This window comes from Aristolochia californica, unplaced genomic scaffold (genome assembly GCF_029961685.1).
Source record: "Aristolochia californica isolate CCGP_79_NKW_82.1479 unplaced genomic scaffold, dmAriCali1.0.hap1 SCAF_5, whole genome shotgun sequence".
NCBI lineage: Eukaryota > Viridiplantae > Streptophyta > Magnoliopsida > Piperales > Aristolochiaceae > Aristolochia > Aristolochia californica.
Window position 1 is genome coordinate 11,872,862 of NW_027182214.1, and position 16,426 is coordinate 11,889,287.

The following is a 16,426-nucleotide window of genomic DNA, read 5'->3' on the forward strand; positions in this document are numbered from 1 at the left end:
CTCAACCTGTTTACACTAGGTTATTCTAAAATCTTAAAGCTTACCTATTTCATTCATTCTTTCCCTTAAATAGATCACGTCATGGAGTTTTAGGGTTAGGGTTACAATAATTCCCATAATGCCCCTACATATAAAAGTAATTAGAAATAACTCCTACTTAAAATAATATAAGAAATAAATCCTACTCAAAGTAATATAAGAAATAAATACTATTGAGTGAGTTGTTGTCGCCTCCTTCGTTGTGTGACTCGGTGTGCTATTGAGTCCACAACATCCATCCTCTCCAATAAATGGGAAATGGACACCAGCCCAAGTAGCGAAGGTAGAGAAGACAACGACGAAGAAGAAGAACAGAAGAAAGGTATCTGTGAATGGGACTTCCACCTCTCCACCCTCATCTCCATCAATGTCGTTCACTCCGCCGTATCCGACACCCTCGCCGTCTTGGAGATCGATCCTTCTGGCCAGATCCCCGCCACTACTGGAGTCGCTCGGAAAATTCCGATTAAGGTCGTTGGTAGGAAGAAAAAACAGTCTCTACGAATAACCCCAAAGAAATAAAAGAAAGAAGAAATGAACACGATAGAAAAAAAAGGGGTAAAGAAATATGCCGTGTTTGACAGTCGCCTGAGTTGAGAATTTAATAACATCAGTAGCGTACCAAGAATGAGGCAAGAAAAAAAATAGAACAGTAAAGAAGTTCATGTAAGAATTTGTTCAGGCCGATAATTTATTCGTAAAAGCATGAAGGGGCGAACTTGGTCCTCAGTTCTATGAATTCTTGGACTGAGCACGAAAACACCCTCATTAGTCACCGGAGCACTTCTTCTGCAGAAATTTGTTTGGGTATTTCTCTTCTCATGCTGTACCGACTGCGAAGCCCTGGGGTAATGTATTCCGAAAAGCAAGAAGGGGCGGACCTGGTCCTCATGCCTTTGAATTCTTGGACTGCCTCTACGGTCGTCACCGAAGCACTTCTCCAGCAGAAATTTGTTTCGATATTGCTCCTCATACAAAGTAAAGCAGGTGAAGCATACGGGACAAAGTGGCCACAGGGCCCGTCTATTCCATATCCTTGATCCGCCTCTCCATGCATAGGAGATGGGAACATGAAGACAAGAAAACCAGAACGAGAACGGTACCGCTTCCGAACAAATCTAATATGAGCCTCGTATCATTGCGAATAATCGAAAAAAATTCCCGGGGGGTAATTCTGAAATTCCAGTTGCCTGTCGCCTCCTTGTTTAGTGCACCACGGGTTCAAGTTCACGGGTGCTGCACCTTCATTCACTTGAACCCACTCGACTGGAAAGTGGGTTAATAGGATTCCCACCAAATTCTCTCCTTCTCCCTCTCAAATCCCTTCTCCCTCTATCACTCCCCTCCTCCTATAAGATGGCAGGCAAACGAATGTGATATGTATTTGCATCTGCCAGCTACCAGCTGCCTGCTACACTCGTCAGCTCGTCAGAAGGTGAGATTTGAGCGGCTTCAGATTCGCCTGAACCCCAAATGTTCAAGCAGCGTGCGTCGGTATTATCGAATCTTCTCCGTGAGTGCGGAGCAGTGTGCCTGATTAATTTGTCGTAGCTTGTCTGACAGGTGGGTTTTTCTGAGCACCTCTCTTTTTGCTTTCTCCTTAATTAGCTAGAACAGGAAAAATTGGAAATACCGGGTTGCTTCGCTTGGCCACTTCAAAGCTATTAATCTTGACGATCATTTTTTCTCTGTTTTTCCTTAAATTCTCGGCGGATACAAGGACAGTTGATGAAGGCGTCGTGTCTGAGAGGGATGATCCTTCGCTTCAATTCTAAGATATCCGTTTTAGGTTGGTTATTAGAATTCGTGAAATTTTTTTTTTTTTTTTTTTCTGAAGCTGTCTGTGTCAAAAATTATGGATTTTTTTTGCCGGATATCTCTTCTTTTTCGTGGTTTTGTATTTGCTTCTTGGTGATTTGTGTGATTTTAAAATCTTTAGACTTTGGGATTTTGGACAAGTTGAAACACTGAAGAAGGGCATAGAAATGCAGAGTATAACATGCTGTCAAAGTTGGAATTCATTACAAGACCAATATCGAGGATTTAATGGAGTCCATAAGCAGTTAAAAAAAAATTGTATTTCAATAACATGGTCGCTCTTTTCCAGCTCAAATATAGCTCTCAGTGAGGTAGTCACCGTCCATCAAATCATTAGCTTGTGTTGGATGTCATTAGCTGAAAACAACATCTTATTAAATGAATTATTTTATTGGTGTTAGACTTCAACTCATGAACTTCTTAACAAAGATGAAATTCATAAAAATTGAAACGAAAAATGTACCTCCCGTCATGGCGATCAACTTCTGCCGATCAAAGATGTCTCTTCTATCTCAGAGGCTCGTTGATTGCAACGTCCAAGTATCCCTCTGCTAGACCGGATCCAAACTTAAATTCCTCCTTTCCATAAAAGAGGGGAGAGATTGTAATTGCTACCAGTTACAACCGACGACCACCATCCACTATGGAAACCACCCAATGAATGGGTCAATTATGGAAATTGACTGACATTCTCCCACTTGACCCATTCACATACTTAATATGTATTATTGAATATTGATACATTTTCAAGAATGTTTTCCATGGATATAATATCCTTATACTCAAACAAAGAATATTAAATTACATGAATCGTGGTTGTAAGTCCTTCAGAGAAAGTATTACCTTCCATGTATTACAATGCAAATGTCTCCTTAGAATTAGAACCTTATGTGGCACATTTATTTATGAATGAGCTTCCATAATGCTCATCCAGGATCATCTTACATTGTCATTCTCTAAACTTTATGTATACAACCAAATAAGGGAAGACAAAAATGAACTTAATGGAGTTTTTCAATTGACAAATTGTGATACTAACATAAATGTAATCTCAATTATATAAATTATTTAATAGAACTAAGTCCCATAGGTTCAACATGTCGTTTATAAGAAATGGGTGGCAGACCTTTTGTCAATAGATCAGCTATCATTAACCCGGTGTTGATGTGTTATGCAACCACTTGTTTCTTTTTACACATTCTAGAATAGTTAAAAACTTTATGTCAATATGCTTACTATGACTTCCACTCTTATTGTTCTTGGCCAAAAACACTGTTGCGGAATTATCGTAATAAATCCTTAATGGTTTAGAAATTGTGTCAACAATTTCAAACCCTAAAATAAAATTCATCAACCATATAGCCTGTGATGATGCTTCAAAACATGCTACAAATTGTACTTTTGTGGTTGAAGTAGCAATCAACAATTGTTTTGCACTTCTCCAAGAAATGGCCCCTCCAGCTAATAAGAACACGTATTCTGATGTTGACTTTCTCAAATCAAGTGTTGGAAGATAGGGCCCAAACCCACACGACCAAGGAAGGCCCACATATCTAAGAGTATTAGAAGATGGGCTACACGACCAAAGAAGTCCCACAAGATGGGCCCAAGCCCATAAGAAGTAGGACCCACCATGATTACCACGAGTTAGCATCCTGATCACATAAGTTGAAAGATCAAGAAGGACTCACAAAGGTATCTTTATCTTATGGTCATGTCCCAGAAGAGTTCTAGTTTGAATTATGTTTGTCTTTTATCTATGTTGAGTTATTTAATTATGCTAAGACTTATCTTTAAGTGTTAGAGTTTGAGTGTAATTGGAACAAAGGTAGTTTTATTGTAATTGGACTCTACTACCTTCCTCTATTATAAATAGAGGTTCATGTACTCTGATTATAATAAGTTTATGAAGTCAATGAAGTATTTTTATTTTTCATAAATTCAACATGGTATCAGAGCATGTTCTGTGAATTGACTTGGTCAACCCACAGAGATATTGAGATCCTTTTCTCTAAACCTTAAACCCTAAAGTCTAGGTTCGTAGTTATTTTTTTTAGTCCCTACGCCCGTAGTTTGCTTTGCGTTTTTCACCTCTATTATGAAATTTTCATATTTCAAATTATATATTGAGGGAAAGCTATTTGAGTCTAATTTCCAAGAAAAAATGATTTTTTTTCCAATCAGAGTTATATACAGAGAGATATTGATATTTTTTTGAGTGAAGGGCAGATTGTAAAAAAAAAAGGTTCTAACAACAGCAGAAAGCTTCAGATTTTGATGTATTTTATTCTATCAAGAATTAGACTTTATATGGAGAAATATATATAAAAAGAAATATCTAAAAGTTTATTCTTTTTCTTATTCAACCAATTTTTTATCTGAGTTATCTACAAAGAGAAATCGATATAGGAACCAGAAAAGGTCAGATTGAAAAAGAGGTTCGAGCAGCAGAAGAAAGCTTCAATTTTTGAGGTATTTTTTTCTATCAAGAAAGAGACTTTATGTGGAGAATTATATAAAAAAAGAAGGATATGTAAGTTTATTTTCTTACCTATTCATCCAATTCTCGATATAATTTTTTTATAAGGAGATATTGATCTTGGAATAGTCAATGGTCTTTTTGGAAAAAAAAGGAGAAATAGTACTTAGTCCAGCCAGATGACAGAGACTGAAAAATATCAGATTATTTGTCTTCTGATAATTATATTTTATGAAGTAAAGTCATACTTGGATGAAAGGCATTTAAGTATAGTTTCATAAGGAGAAAATTTCATGTCAATCTGATATATATTTAAAGATATATTCGCATTGGAATATTCAAAGGTCATGCTGGTATTCTATTGTATTGAAAAATCCGAATTTATGCCAATTGTTTTGCGTCACTTTTTGAGTTGTTATATTAAGAAAATATCTCCCTTCTCACTGGTTTACGGGCTTATTACAATATCTCTGTTATTTGGGCTTATTGCTACATCTATGATATTTTGTTCTAGCTAGGATCACTGCCATTACCTCCCAGCTTGAGGAGAAGAAGTACAAGAAGTACAAGAAAGAGGTATTTTATTCCATATGTTGTGGATAAGTTTGATGTGACCAAAACATTCAAAAAAGGGGAAACACAAAAGATGAATCTTATGCATCTAAGAACAAATATTTATATCGGATTATGATTATTTCATGGGTCCTTCTACAAGATTTATTATTTTGGTTCGTGTTATATGTGTTGGAAGATGGTCGTGTTACATTACAGTTGCTGCTATTATGTCTCTTTGGATGAGACATTATTATTGAAGAAGAGGTGGCCTTGGTATCTTTCTCATACTATTATTTATTTGTCCCCGTAAAAAATATAAAAAATGTCAACGGTTGGGATTCCATGACGGAGGAACATAATACCCCGTCAAAAATATCAAGTGTCAATGGTTGGGATTCCATGACGGAGAAACTTAATACCCCGTCAAAAATATCAAGTGTCAATGGTTGGAATTTCATGATGGAGGAACTTAATACCCCATCAAATGTCAACGGTTGAGACACCATGACGAAGGAACTTATTATTACATCAATGTTATACCCCCCTGAATTGGCCTGCTGGGTCTCATGGAAGAGAGCACCAATGTGAGGGGGAGTGTTGAAAAATTGGAGGACAACCATTTTATAAAAAAAGATTCTATACATCACTTGTAGCTAGGTGGGAGTTCTTGATGTTCTCTCACCCCCAACTTGAGGGGGAGTGTTGGAAGATAGGGCCCCAACCCACATGACCAAGGAAGGCCCTAGGAGTACCAAAGAAGACCCATAAAAAGTAGGACCCACCATGATTACCACGAGCTGTCATCCTTATCACAAAAGTTGGAAGACCAAGAAGGACTCACAAAGGCATCTATATCTTATGGTGACATCCTAGAACAGTTCTAGTTTGAGTTATGTTTGTTTTTTATCTATATTGAGTTATTTAATTATGCTAGAACTTATCTTTAAATGTTAGAGTTTGGGTGTAATTGGGACAAAGGTAGTTTTATTGTAATTGGACTCTACTACCTTCCTCTATTATAAATAGAGGTTCATGTACTCTGATTATAATAAGTTTATGAAGTCAATGAAGTATTTTTCTTTTCCATAAATTCAACATCAAGCAACCAGTAAAATCAGAGTCTGAATATCCAATCACTTCTAGATGTTCAGATCATCTATATGTAAGTTTGTAGTCTTTAATCCTTTGAAGGTATCACATGACTTTATTTACAGATTTCCAATGGTCCAAACCGTGATTACTTTGATATCTGCCACAAATTCCCACTGCATATGCTATGTCAGGTCTTGTGTATACTCATACATTTAACTCCCAATTGAAGAAGCATATGGAATATTTTTCATTTTTTCCCTCTCTAAATTATTTCATGGACCTTGTTCCAAACTTTATTTGTCACCTTTAACAATTGGTGCAACACCAGATGAGCAATTATTCATACAATATCTCTCTAAAATTTTGTTAATATAGGTTTCTTGAGACAATCCGATTGTCCCTTGGGATTTGTTGTAGGTTTCTTGAGACAATCTTATTATCCCTTGGGATTCGTCTCTATCAATCTTTATGCCTATGAAATAAGAAGTTTCGCCCATATCTTTTATATCAAATTTCATCGAGAGAAATCGTTTGACCGTATGATGTAATCCTAAATCACTTGAAGCAAGTAGAATATCATCTACATATAGGAGTAAGAAAATTATTTTGCTCCCACTAACTTTAAGGCCCATAACATATATATATATTATATTCTCCGTAAAACCGAATGAAGAAATAACATCATGGAATTTTAAATACCACTAACAGGAGGCTTGTTTTGGTCCATATATAGATTTCTTAAGTCTACAAACCAAGTGATCATTCCCCTCTGAAATGAAACCTTCAGGTTGTTTCATGTAAACCTCTTCTTCTAAGTCTCCATTGAGGAAAAGTTTTTTCACATCCATTTGATGTAACTCCATATCATTATGAGCTACAAATGCCATGAGTATCCAAAAAAAATCCTTCTTTGAAACAGGAGAGAAGATATCATGATAATTATTTCCTTCTTGTTGAGTAAATCCTTTGGCTACAAATCTTGCCTTATATCTTTCAATATTGCCTAAAAAGTTTCTTTTGGTTCTAAAAACCCACATACAGCCAATGGTCTTCCCCCCTTTAGGCAATTCAACAAGATCCCAAAGTTGGTTTTTAGCCATTGAATCCAACTCTTCCTTCATGGCAGCATTTCATAATGTTGATTTATGTCCACTCATAGCCTGTGAAAATGTAATAGGATCGTCTTCAACACCAATGTCCATGTTAGACTCTTGAAGGAACACTTCATATTATGAAGAGATTACAGGTTTCCTAACTCTTGAAGATCTTCTTAATGGTACTTCAATATTTTAAGGTTGAGAATGTTGAGTAACTGGATTTATAGGAATATTCTAATGATGAGATGGTTCTTCAACTATTGGTTGTTCTTGAGTAATTGAATCCTAATGATTGTCCTGAATGACAACCAATTTCAATGAAGTTGTAGGAGCAGTTTGTGAACTTGTATACTGCTCAAGAACTTAGTTTCGAGGCACTAATCTTATGATTCTCAAGGAACCTTTTATTTTTAGATTCGACAATTCTTGTCGAACGAGATTGACAATAAAATCTATATCCCTTAGAATTTTCGCATAGCCAATGAAATGTCCACTGACTGTCCTTGAGTCTAACTTTGTCTCATGTGGATTGTAAACCCGAACTTCAGCTGGACAACCCCAAACATGTTCATGCCTTAACTAGGTTTCTAACATTTCCATAACTCAAACGGCGTTTTATGAACCACCTTAGTTGGTACATAGATTGCAGTTTTGAGAGCTTCACTCCTCAAAGAGAAACATATATCATGTATGGTCATCAATAAAGGTAATGAAATATTTTTGACCATTGAAACATGCATCAGAAGGACTTGAAATATCAGTGTGTATTATTTCTAAGACATTAGAGGTCCTCCTGACACCTTTCTTGTACTTGTTAGTTTGCTTTCCTTTAATGCAATCCAATCATGTAATATATTCAATAAAATCAAGAGCCTCAAGGACTTCTTCCTTAACTAATCTTTTAATTCTATCAATAGAGATATTACATAATCTCATATGCCACAACATGGAGGATTTCTCATTTATAACACTACCCTTAACGCCAACATTAATACCATGCACAATTGTAAGACATCAATCAAATGTAGGGTTTAAAAGAAGTTTGAACAATCCTTCACCTAAAATTTAATTTCCAACAAGATCTTTATACAATTGAAGGGAATTTCCAAGGCATTGAAAACTGAATCCAAAAGATGAAAGTCTGGAAACTGAGATAAGGTTTCTAGAAAAAGATAGAACATAGAATTTCTTTTCAAGGTCTAATACAAAGCCAATATTGAGGAAAAATCTGCAAGTTCCAACCGCCTCCAGATGTGAACCCATCTTGTTTCCTTGATAGATGGAGCATTCACTTGGCGTTGGTTTTCATTGGTTCAAGAAACCCTGCATTGTGTTGGCAACATGGATTGTAGAAACTGAATCAATCCACCAAGTGTTATAAGAAGCATGAGTCATATTAGATTTAAAACACACTAAGGATATGAGATTACCTTTCTTTTCAAGCCAATGCTTGAACTTGTGGGAACTTTTCTTTATATGTCCTTTTTCTTGCAGAAGAAACATTTGAAACCGCCCTTATATTATTTATTAAGAGGTGTTTTTCCCTTCCCTTTCTTTGAAGGGTTTCTTGTCTCGAGTCGTCAAATACACACTTTCGATGTTCTCCTGATTCAGCCTCCTTTCCTCTTATACACACATGGTCAAAAGTTTATTAATTGACGATTTATCCTTATGTGTGTTATAAGAGATTTTGAAGGGTGCATACTCAAATGAAAGCGAGTTAAGGATGAAGTGGACCAAAAATAACTCGAACATCTCAATCTCTTTCAATTTCAATCTTGTGACCATATCCCGCATTTGCATGATGTGCTCACACACGCCTTTGGTGCCAGTAAATTTCAAGGAACACATTTGGGTTATTAGGGTGCTCTCTAATGCCTTATTGGAAGTCTCAATCTGTTCCTGAATAGCTTGAAGATATTCCTTTGCTTTGGCACATTTAGGAATTGTTGAATTTATGGAAAAGAGAAATATTTCATTGACTTCAATACTTGTTGTAATCAGAGTACATGAACCTCTATTTATAATAGAGGATGGTAGTAGAGTCCAATTACAATAAAACTACCATTGTCTCAATTACACCCAAACTCTAACACTTAAAGATAAGTCCTAACATAATTAAATAACTCAATATAGATAAAAGGCAAATATAACTAAAACTAAAACTCTTCTTTGATGTGACCATAAGATAAGATATTTTTGTGATTCCTTCTTGATCTTCCAACTGATGTGATAAGGATTCCAGCTCATGGTAATCATTGTGGGTCCTACTTCTTATGGGTTTGGGCCCATCTTGTGGGCCTTCCTTTGTCGTGTGGGCTTGAGCTTATCTTCCAACACTCCCCCTCAAGTTGGGGGTAAGAGAACAACATGAACTCCCAGCTTGCTGGAAATGATGTATAGAATATTTTTGTATAAAATGGCACATCTTCCAATATGCCTTCATCTTCCAACATTCCCCCTCATATTGTTGCGTCCTTCCATGAGGCCCTGCTGGCATAATATAAGTGAGAGTAAAAATCACTCCTAGCCGGTAAGTCATTGCTTCATACTCCAGTCCTAATGTTGGATGTAGGACACACTCCGTCTTCTATCGATAGTGTGTCTATCAACATTGCTCTGAAGTGTCCACCACCGTGTCCCTCCACAGGACTACAACTCTCAAATGGTAGGAGTCATAAAAGCCATTACAGAGGGGGGGGGGGGGGGGCGCTGATAATGTAGATGTAATAATAAGTTAAATAAGTTCCTTCGTCATGGTTTACTTACTGTGATTTTTTTTACAGAGCCTATCATGGTTTCCCAATAGTGATATTTTTTGACCGGGTATCCTCCATCATGGTTTCCCAACCGTGATTTATTTTTGATAGGGCCCATCATGGTTTCCCAACTGTGATATTTTTTGATAGGGTATCCTCCATCATGGTTTTCCAACCGTGTTTTTTTTTACGAGGTAAAATAAATGATTATATGAGGCCACCTCTTCTTCAATAATAATGTCCCCAAAGAGACATAATAGCAGCAACTGTATATAACACGACCATCTTCCTACACATGTAACACGAACCAAATAGTAAACTTTGTAAAAGAACCCATGAAATAATTCGATATAAAAATTTCTTCTTAGATGCACAAGTTTCATCTTTTGTGCTCCCCCTTTCTTGAATATTTTGGTCATATAAAATTATTCACAACATATGAAATAAAATACCTCTTTCTTGTACTTCTTCTACTTCTCCCCCTCAAGCTGGGAGGTAATGGCAGTGATCCTAGCTTGAACCAAATATCATAGATGTAGCAATATGCCCAAATAACAGAGATGTATAAATAAGCCCTCAAACCAGGGAGAAGTGAGACATTTTCCTGATATATCAACTCAAAAAGTGATGCAAAACAATCAGCTTAAATTTGGATTTTCAATGTAACAGAATACCAGCATGACCTTTGATTCTTCCAATGCGAATATTTCTTTGAAAATAGATCTGATTAACATGAAATTTTCTCATTATGAAATTAGACTTAAATACCTTTCATCCAATTATAATTTCTCTTCATAAAACATAATTATCAGAAGATAAATAATCTAATAGATTTCAGTCTCTGTCATCTTGCCGAACTAAGTTTTGTTTCTCCTTTTTTTTTCCAGAATGACCATCGACTCTTCCAAGAACAATATCTCCTTATAAAAAAAATCATACCGCGAATTGGTTGAATAGGTAAGAAAATAGACTTACGTATATTTATTTTTATATATAATTCTCCATATAAAGTCTCTTTCTTGATAGCATAAAATACCTCGAAAGTTGAGGCTTTCTGCTATTGCTCGAACCTCTTTTTCAATCTGACCTTTGCTGTTTCAAATATCGATTTCTATTTTTAGATAACTCAGATAAAAAATTGGTTGAATAGGTATAAGAATAGACTTACATATATTTATTTTGATATATATTTCTCCATATAAAGTCTAGTTCTTGATAGCAAAAAATACCTTGGAATTTGAAGATTGCTGCTGCTGGTCAAACCTTTTTGCAATCTGATATCTCTGTAGATAACTCCGATTGGAACAAATCATTTTTTTTGGAAAGTAGACTAAAATATCTTTCCATCAATATATATTTTGAAATAGGAAAAACTCCGTATAGAGGTACAAAATAGAAAGACAACTATGGGTATATGGACTGAAAAAAATAACTACGAACTTAAACTTAGGGTTTAGGGTTTAGAGAAAAGGATCACATTACCTCCATTAGTTGACCTAGTCAACTCACAAAACCTACTCTGATACCATGTTGAATTTATGGAAAAGAGATATACCATGACTTCAATAACTTGTTGTAATCAGAGTACATGAACCTCTAATTGTAATAGAGGAAGGTAGTAGATTCCAATTACAATAAAACTACCCTTGTCTCAATTACACCCAAACTCTAACACTTAAAGATAAGTCCTAACATAATTAAATAACTCAATATAGATAAAAGACAAACATAACTCAAACTAAAACTCTTCTTTGACGTGACCATAAGATAAGATACTTTTGTCAGTCCTTCATGATCTTTCAACTATTGTGATAAGGATTCTAACTCATGGTAATCATTGTAGGTCCTACTTCTTATGGGCTTACGCCCATCATGTGGGCCTTCCTTGGTTGTGTGGCCCATTTTATAATAATCTTATATATGTGGGCCTTCCTTGATCGTGTGGGCTTGAGCTTATCTTCCAACAGGAATGGATCCACGAATACTCTTCCCAAAATGAGATTTAATTAACATCAAACTTAATCGATTAGATCACTCCCAAAGTTCAAATGATGTTTTCTCAATTTGGGTACTAGATTCCGTGGGATTTGGAGGCTCGTCCACTCGAAGTGCCAAGTCCATGCACCCTAACAACAGTAGAATTTTCTCCTTCCACTCAATATAATTTTCCCCATGTAGGGGAATAATAGAGGGATCAAATTTCGGGACAGACAGAGTTTGAAGAACTGCAAATTAGACAACAATCTTACTAAACATGTAATGAAGCCAAATTTTTTAAATATTTACCCATGTAAATAATTCATACAAACAAATCAGTGTGTTATTATAATCTTTCCTATGGGCTTAGATTATAACACATATGAGATTTATATCTCTTTTTGATGGGACCCATAAATTTTTTTGTAAAGGAATATTCTATTCTTGTTGGCAACTAGAATTTTTTTTTAAGTATTTCTTTCCCTTTCTGATTAAAAATAATTTTATTAATCACAATTTTTTATGTCATTAACTTTATGTGACTAAACTTAATGTTACTAGACATTTTCATTATTAAGAATGTTATGGCAATTACTCAAATATTCAAATGCATGCAAAAAAGATGACATAAAAATAATTGACTAAAATTGATGTCAATTATCAATTCCTTATATTTAGGTCAACTTAAAATATGCATAAAAATGAAGTATGCATAAAACCTAAATAAAAATTTTCACAATTGAAAAATTAAAAAAATATGCATAGTATAAAACTATATGTGTGTGCACAATTGTTTAATTCATATGAATTAAAAGAGAAATTTCATAAAAATAGATTTACTAATTTTACTGCAATTTACATATGTATTAACTGTGTATCCAAAGATAACACATGAAGGCTAGTAGGCCTAATGGTCACTAGCATAAAAAAATTGATTGCACGGGCGAGTCGGGGTAGCGAGTTGTGATGGGTGAACTGAGCCAACTCAACCTGTCCTCGCCATGACTCAACACATTCATGCCGTAAGTTGACCCATCTGAGTCAACTCAACCCTGACTCATTATTTAAATGAAACTGAAGTTATGTTTCATTTTTTTTCTTTTATTTTTCCTGTACGCTGGAGGTCGTCTTCAAGCTCCAACCTTGCACAGAGGGACGATCTATGGTGGCCATCGTTGGTCCCCTATCGGACGCCAACCTCCGTTGTCGGGCATCACTGGTGCACCCTGCTCCGGCCAGTGGTGCTCTTTCGCCATAGAGGCCCGAGAACTTGACGGACGAAGGGAGTCATCCGTCGACGCATCCAACGCCACCTGACGCATAGTGCCTTGTTGCAAAACGCCGGCCAACGTGTCTAGAGAGCACAAAGTTTGGCTTTGTTTTTTCAACGGAAATGAAGCCATGATCAGAGAGGAAAGCTCCGATACCAAAAATGTTAGACTTCTACTCATGATCGTATGAAAATAATAAAAACTAAAATGAAAAACGTACCTCCCGTCATGGCGATCATTTTCCTGCGATCGGAGATGTCTCATCTATCACAGAGGCTCTTCGCTGGCAACGTCTAGGCATCCCTCTACTAGACCAGATCCAAACTTAAACTCCTCTTTTCCATCAAAGAGAGGAGCGGTTGTAATAGCTACTAGTTACAATCGACGCCCACGATTCACCTAGGAAACCACCCAATGAATGGGTCAATTATGGGAACTGACTTACAGTTGGAACTCATTATTTTGTGTTATTAATAAAATAATATATTTATTAATTTTTTATTGTATTAAATTAGTGATTTAAGAGTGGTAACTAAAACATTGTTAAAGTAACTATTTGATCAATTATTTTTTTAATAATTCCATTTTTATGTTAAAACGTTTCTTATGTTATTAACAAAATAATATATTTATTAATTATATTCATTTCTATTTTTTACTTTTTATAATCAATTAGTACACAATTAATTGTCACACGTAATTATTGTATTAATTTACAATAAATTGTAATAATTTATTAATGAAATATATTATAAAATTAATTAATTTATTAATATATTTTAATTCTACATTAAATTAATTATTAGTGTATTAGTAACCATGTTTGTTTTGGTTAATTATCTGTTTAGGTAAATGTTCTATTTAGGTATATTATAAAAAATTACTCATTCTCTTTGTTTACATCATAATTTTCATTGTTAGTCACCAATGAAAGTGTAAGTAAATTAACTATGTAATTTATTTTCAGTCGCTCCAGGGTAAAACGAATGAAAAATAGTTTCGATGGTTCACCCAATTCATTCCCTTTCACTTGTTCACTCGAAAGCTCCTCTACGTAGGGCACCTCGATGTCAACTCCTTTGAGGGCCTCGAGAAAAAAATCCTAATTTCAGCTCCACCTCCCTCGAGTGCGTCATATTTGCGGAAAAATGTCTTCTACACTTCTTTATTGAACATTCCGATACGGGACAAATCTTTGGGCTGCTTCCGCAGCTCCTGACAGCTGAGCCCACTTTTGACCTCTACCCTATTTTTTAATTTCTCTTGACCCAAGTTCAAATTCTGTTGGCGGTATTCAAAGATCCATCACTTGATGCCCGAGGCTACTCATCTCCAATGTGCCTGATCAGCTTTGAACGACACTCTTCTTCTTGCGAAGACTTGGTTTCGTGGGACCTCACAAAATCACTTGTCAGACTTCTCTTCTCCTAGTGTCTAGTGTGAAATCAACTCTGACTCCCATGCTTGAGTATTTGCAGAGTTTGGGATTTTCTTATACATAGACCATTAAAATGGTCTTGAGGTCGCCTGGCTTGTTGACGTTTAGTGTAGAGAAGAATTTCAGACCAAAAGTCAATTATTTCTTGAATGAAATGAATGGAGAATTGGAGGAATTGAAGAAGTTTCCACAATATTTCTCGTTTAGCCTGAAGCGGAAGATAAAGCTTGGTGTTCTATTGTGAATATCAAAATAAACAAGGATGATGAATAAATTCATGTTATTCAGATATTGATTTATTTCATTGGAGCTTGTTTCACTAGAGAGCCTAGCTGAAAAAAGTAGGAAGTTTGTTTTGTATATTTCATTGGAACTTAAACATAGTCTAATATATCCATTCATCTCAGGAAAATGTTCCAAAAGAAAAAGGAGGACAAAGAGATGTTCGTTTGTTGATTTTAGGGTTGCAGGGTAGGCCATTATCTCTTGAAGCGACAATGGAGTTTAACAATAACACATTTTCTCGTTAAGTTAAGAAACTAACCATTATCTCAACCAACATGGCTAATAGTCGAGTAGAACAGAACTACATTTGCAATATGTCGTACAACTTGTGGAACAAACGTTCGCATCAATATCACCAAAACTATTAGTTGGAGTTGTTCTGGAGTTCTAGTGGTGGCAAAGTTGAATAACAAAGATGCATTCACCACCCCTAGAAGGCCTTAGCGATGATTTAAACATATTTCTCTTGGCATTATTCAAATTGTTAATTTTATAGATGTGATATGCTTCGGGAATGATAAACCAACTGTTTTCCTACATATCCATCTCATAGAGATCTCGCGCCAAATATTTGATATTATATGTAATGACTGTCAGCAATGATTCCCGACAGTGAAGGAAGACCACTGATTCGCTACGGCCAGAGTTTATGCTTTGGTCTTCTCGGGAGCGAAAGCAACGTTCGTTGGATGGAGGTTGACAACACAACGAGAGCTCTCAGCTCTTACGATGGTGGACGGAACCACCACCACCTCACGGGACTAACAGGACAGTCCAGACGGAGAACTTCCCGCTCTCTGAACTCTTGACAAAGACTACAGCACTGGAGAAGATGAACAGTCTTTCTGAAATGCTCTCGTGGCTTCCTCTCTCTTCATTAGCTATTTAAGTTTAGGTTTTAGAGATTGTTACAAACTGGCCCATGGGCCCAATTCAATGTCGCCAACCCATTAAGCCTACTCTAAATACCCTATTTACATAACCCCAATTGTACAACAACTATAATCAGAAATTCTATCTAAAATACAATGCAAGATATCGTAACATCCCCTCTCAAATTGATGTTGGTGAATCAACCAACAACAATTTGCCAACCAGAAAATTATGCCATGGTTGAGACAATGCTTTGGTGAAGACATCAACCACTTGAAGATTCAAAGAGATGTATGAAAGAGATATTATCCGGCTCTCCAAAGTGTCGCGGATAGAGTGACAGTCAACTTCAATGTGCTTGGTATGCTCATGGAAGACAAGATTGGCCATAATCTGAATAGAACTCGTATTATCCACATGAAGTGGTGTAGGGGAGGTATGAGGAAACTGGAGCTCAACAAGAAGACCGTGGAGCCAAATAACTTCAGAACACGCAGTAGACATGGCATGATACTCGGCTTTGGTAGATGACTTGGACACCTAGTCATGTTTCTTACATTTCCAAGAAATCAGTGCATCCCCTAAAAACATACACTAGCCTGTAGTAGAACGACGAATATTGGCACCCTGCCCCATCAGCATCACTGTATGCAACAAGTCATAGCTCGGAGCCAGTAGGAAAGAATAATCCACGAGCAGAGGACCCGCTTAGATACCGGATGATGTGCTGAATTGCCGCAAGA

At 36.1% G+C, this 16,426-nt stretch overlaps 1 pseudogene; it reads left to right on the forward strand.

The window, feature by feature from the left end:
* Positions 1 to 297: 297 nt before the first annotated feature.
* On the forward strand, positions 298 to 14,769 carry LOC137965258 (transcription termination factor MTEF1, chloroplastic-like; annotated as a pseudogene).
* The last annotated feature ends 1,657 nt before the right edge of the window (positions 14,770 to 16,426 follow it).